The following is a 6,000-nucleotide window of genomic DNA, read 5'->3' on the forward strand; positions in this document are numbered from 1 at the left end:
TTCTGGGCCAACAGTTCTTTTGAGTCCCGATTTCTATGTCCAACAGTTGTTTATGTGTACATAACAGCAATGATATTTCAGTTCTAGATGGTGGACAAATGGTGGTAATGCAGGTCCGACCCTCTCTGGTTTGGTCCTGGGAAATCTGCAGTGACGCACATCTGCTGACTGCTAGTATGGCAAGGCATGGTCAACGTCTTCCATCTCTGGACTGTTTCTCTTCTGACTTCATGGCTGGAGCACTCCTGTCAATTCCTCTCTGTTGCAGGAATCCACATGGTCTTGGAGTTGTCTTCTGAAAGTATACAAACATATTCTCTTGAGAGCCAAATTTTTTAAACTTAAACTTCTTCAAAATAGACTCGCCCAGGCCGTGGTATTTTGTGGAAGAGCCACACTCAAGGGGCCAAAGAGCTGCATGTGGCTCACAAGCCGTGGTTTGCCAAATACTTGACTAGATAGTAAACTGCATAGCATTGATAGAGCTAATACAGGGTGAGATAAAATTAGGTTTACAATTATTCATATGGAAAATAGTACAATCCTATCTAATAAAAGAGTAATATGCAAATTGACCATACCTCTGGCACATCCACAAGCCACGCCCACCAGCCAATCAGGAGCGAGTATGCAAATTAACCCAACCAAGATGGCTGCGGCCATGGACCAAGCAGGAGGCTTGGGTTTCCCCAGTGATGGAGGAAGCCAAGCTTCCTGGCCTGCCCTGGCCTTCCTCAGGCTACAAAGTTTCAATTATAGAAGATAAATAAATCCCAGATACCAGGGCCTCTGCTTAGGCCTCCAGGGGTGTGTGGCCAGCCTGAAAACCACCACAGGCCTCTCGCCCAGGCCACCCCATGCCCCAAGGCAACCCCTACCCTGATCCGGGACACCCTTCAAGGCAAACCAGCCAGCCCCCACCCGTGCACCAGGCCTCTATCCAATCCAATAAAAGAGTAATATGCAAATTGACTATCACTCCAACACACAAGATGGCTCACCCCATGTAGACACAAGATGGCTGCCACAAGATGGCCAGTAGGGGAGGGACCAAGTCCGCAAGGGAAGGTAATTGTGGGTGATCAGGCCAGCAGGGGAGGGCAGTTGGGAGGGACCAGGCCTGCAAGGGAGGGCAGTTGGGGGTGACCAAGCCTGCAGGGGAAGGCAGTTAGTGGCACACAGGCTGGCAGGGGAACAGTTAGGCCTCAATCAGGCTGGCAGGGGAGTGGTTAGGGGGTGATCAGGCTGGCAGGCAGAAGCGGTTAGGGGCAATCAGGAAGGAAGGCAGGTGAGCAGTTGGGAGCCAGAAGTCCTGGATTGTGAGAGGGATGTCCGACTGCCCGTTTAGGCCCAATCCGGGCCTAAATGGGCAGTCGGACATCCCTCGAGGAGTCCCAAATTGGAGAGGGTGCAGGCTGGGCTGAGGGACACACACCCCCATGCACGAATTTTGTGCACCGAGCCTCTAGTAGTAAATAAATAAAAATACACTAATAAACTCTCTATTTCCCCTACTCATAACTGTAAACCTACTTTTGCATACCCTGTATGACGCAGATCCAGCACGTAAGCCCAGACCTTTGATCTCTAGTCCAGATGGTTTCAATTTACTCCATACCACCTCAACATACAGCCAGAAATCTGGTTTATGGTCCAAGGGACAGGAAGATCGAATTCCAAATTGTTCACATGGAACAAGTGCAAGAAAATTGGCAATGGCCAGACATTTTCAAAGAGTTATATGAAACCAATGGCATGAAAAAAGTGAAAAAACAGTGGGAAGCTTTTGGAAATGATTTCTTTTAAAGTTATGTGTAAGAAATCAATAATTAAGTTCTGTGATATGTGATGTAGTATTGAAAGACTTTCTCAAGATATGTTTTTCTTCTTTCCTCTTTTTATTTTGTTTATTTTTTAAAAAGAGTAGTTAGGTTATATTTTGGAGTCTGAGCCTTGTCAGTTCCCCAGAACAGAATATGGGCCTCACATTATTCTAAGCAATAAAATTGGATTTTGGCCAGTTATGAAATGAAAATGAACTCATCGAACCACCTCACTGAAGGGACCTGAAAATAATGTAACTTATTCATTTCAAAAACTACCAAAGAAAATTGCAGTGCTTTTGGTGCAAAGTAAAATGCACATTTAGTCAGCAATGAAAATTTACACTGTGAGATAGTTTTGTGGGTTTCTAAGATCTACTGATGAAATGGATCCAAATATTTACAAGTGCTATTTTATTAATAGCTTCTTTACCATCTCTTTCAAAGTAATATTGCACCAATGTTCAGGAATAATTTTTGGTTGTGAGTAAATATTATTGGAAGGTTCATTTTTTCTACAAATGATGCTTATAGGATTTTTAAAAATTAGAGTATAATATGTCAGGAATTGTTCTTGTTGTTTTAAAGTTCTACTCTCTTAGTGCTTGAAGCAGCTTAAAGTGGCTGTAAGGGCACAGAGAAAGATGAAAATTTATGACAACATTCAAAACTGAGTCTTTCAGCCAATCTATTATTAGCTTCTGTGAAGACTCCACATTGCTAAATTGAAATTCACAGTCTGAAGTAGGGCAAATCCATGGCCTTAAATAATATAGAGAATTTCTGTGTTCCTCACTTACTTTCTGCCCCTTGACTCACAGATCCAAGATTTGTAGGACTCAGAAAGTTAGGAAGTCATATATGGGCAACCCTCTTTAGTCAGTACCTTCATATTTCTCTTCCCACTGAAAAGAGCAGAGAGGAAGGAAGAACTTAGGGAAATGCATTGCACTAAGGAGAGAGAAAGTCCCAATAATCATTGTTGGGAAGGGGATAATAGGAACTGGGAATTATTCTCTCTCTCTCTCTCTCTCTCTCTCTCTCTCTCTCTCTCTCTCTCTCTGTAACAATACTCTATCACAGCTATTTTCAGGTTGTGTTATGCAAGAATTTTTAAAACATGCAAAACCTACCTGTTTAGTCAGGGTCACAGACCTCTTTTCCTTTATATTGTCAAATTAAAAAATTACAACAAGCTACACAACAATAGCCATCTGGTGTGACTAAATAAAAAAATGTCAGATCGATAGAAAATATATTTTTAGTGTGCCACAAAATTTTAGTAATTAAATTGTGTTGCCATGAGATGAAAAAGGTTGACAATTGCTGCTCTGTCAGATCAGGGTCAGAAGACCAGAAATGGGGAAAAAAGATGGTCTATCGACATTATAGCAGACATGCTTTATTTGAATGCCTGTTACTCATTGGAATTAGTGCCCAAGGTTTACACAACCCACTCTTTAACTGTGAAGCTTAGATGATCTTTGCTAACAACCAAGTTATCAGTATGACCAAGGGCTAAGGGTCAGTCTCCTGACATGTCTTTTTTATCTTTACCCTCTCCCCCCGATTGCTCTCCTCTACCAGGTTCCCCCTTCCCCCAGGCCTTCACCATCCTATTGTCTATGTTCATGGTCAGTGCATATCTACATACTAGAGGCATGATGCACGAAAATTCGTGCAAGAGTAGGCCTTCCTTCCCCCAGCTGCCGGCACCAGCTTCCCCCTGGCATCTGGGACCTGGGCTTTGTTCCAGCCACCAGCAGGCACCCAGGACCTGGGCGGCTTCCCTCCAGCCATTGGCAAGCGCCTGGGTCCCGCGCTCCAGCCATTGTGGCTTCGTCTGTAATGACGTCTGGAAGGACTTTCAGTCTAATTAGCATATTACCCTTTTATTATTATAGATATAAAAGGCTAATATGCAAAGTGTCCCCTTGGGAGTTCTACCGGGAGACTGGGAATTCGATTGCTCGCTATGATGTGTGCTGACCACTAGGGGGTGACAAGGAATGAAGGAAGGCCCTGGCCAGCAGCTGGCAGCTGGGGTAGGGAGGCCCCAGCCAGCAGCCAGAAGGCCTCAATCGGCCCTGATTGCTCGCCAGGCCTAGGGACCCTACCCGTGCATGAACTTCATGCACCGGGACTCTAGTTTGCATATAAGTTCTTTCGTTAATCTCTTCCTGCCTCCTCTTCTTCTCCCTCCTTTTCTCTGAGATTCATCAGAATGTTCCATGTTTCCATGTCTCTGATTCTATTTTATTCATCAGTTTATTTTGTTAATTAGATTCCACATATAAGTGAGATCATGTGCACATGATCCCACTTCTAGGAATATATCCTAAGAATCCTGAAACCCCAACCAGAAAGAATACATGCCCCCCCCTTCCCCTTGTTCATAGCAGCAGCATTTAAAATAGCTAAGATCTGGAAACAGCCTAATTGCCCATCAGTAGATGAGTGGAAAAAATGCTGTGGTACATTTACACAATGGAATACTATGCGGCTGACTTATCTTTTGAAATACACTACCCTTCAATAGATTTTATCATGTTTTCAGATCAGTAAACAAACAATAGCAACCACACCATCAAAGCCAAACATGATTTGGATAATGATTACTTGACATGGGAAATTAAAGCCTCAAAGGTAAAATGTATATAGAACAATGAGTTAATACAGAAACCAGAAAAAAATATCTTTAAAAAAATTTGTTATCTTTACATATACATTGTTTGACTTAGAAATAAAAGCCCTAGAGGTTGAAAAAATTTAAATGTAAAAGACTGAAAGGAAACAGAAAAAGTAACAGAAGAATAAAACTGCCTTTGAAGGTAACAGATAATGCAATCAGATTGGTAGAAAACAAACTGAAGACACTCCTAGAATGGAGAGGTCACCGACAATCAGTGAAAATGATGAGTGGGAGAAAATGACCAATGGAAAACAAGAATCAAACATGTGGATAATTGTTCATGAAAATAAAAGGATAAATAAAAGACAAGCACTAATTAAAGAATCATGAAGGGGAGGGGATCTTGCTCAAAAAGGAAATGAAAAGGGCTTTATGACTCTAGAATTTATTTTCTAAAATCTGAGATTTTTTATATTGCTTGGAAATTTCCTATTCATTAATTCGTTAAAAGTTAGGAAAGTCTAATGGTAAACTGAGACAAAATATTATTATTTTCTGATATTTTTTTATTATAATGCTTCATGTTTCTAGACTATAGAAAGTTGGTCTATTCTGTTTTTTTTTTTTGTTTGTTTTTCTTTCCTTAAATGATTTTGGTAATTTGTGTTAACCTAGAAAAACTGTCAATGCTGAGTGATTGTCCATGTTTAGATATACACAGAAAAAAAATAATTGAAAGTAATGCACTAGTACAATAATTGAGATTTTATTTTTTCAATTTTAATCTCATTTATGTGTTCTGACATATAAAATAATGACATATTATTGGTTAATTAAAGACTGTTATTGAAATATAATTAAGAACAGTACACACACAAAAATAAAACCACACAAATGAACAACTCAATGAATTTTCACAAGTCAACAAAACATGGCCACCTATGTTTAGAAAATAAACATAACCAACAAAATTGAAAATGCTTTTTTACCTTTTGAAGTTCTAAATCCCAATCTTTTTACCTATGCTAAACAATTTTCTAAAGTCTTATACTATGCATTGTTTCACTTTTTTTTGTTTTATTTGAGTGGAGTAATAGAGAATGTACTTGTTTTGTTATGTGGCCTATTCTCAATATTATTTATGTGATATTTCTATGTATAGCAGTAATTTAATTTTCATTGCTTTATACTATTCCATCATGGCCAGTTTGTCACTCATACATTATCATACATATCTTTTGGGGCAGGTATGTCCATATTTCTGTGGGATATACAATTACTTATATGTGACATTTATGTTCATTTTTAGTAGGTACTGCTGATTTCCCAAACTAGTGTAATAATTGATATTCCCACTGGCAGAGTATATGGGTTTTAGTTATTCCACATCTTCAGCAGCACTTGGTGATGATCAGAGATTTATTTTAGTCATTCTGATGGGTGTGTTGTGGTATCCCATTGTGGTTTTAATCAACATTTCCATAATGACTAATAAAGGTGGTATTACTGCCTCTGATCAACAGTTTCCTAGGAAACCCCAAAGTA

Source organism: Eptesicus fuscus, chromosome 15 (assembly GCF_027574615.1).
Source record: "Eptesicus fuscus isolate TK198812 chromosome 15, DD_ASM_mEF_20220401, whole genome shotgun sequence".
NCBI classification, from domain to species: domain Eukaryota; kingdom Metazoa; phylum Chordata; class Mammalia; order Chiroptera; family Vespertilionidae; genus Eptesicus; species Eptesicus fuscus.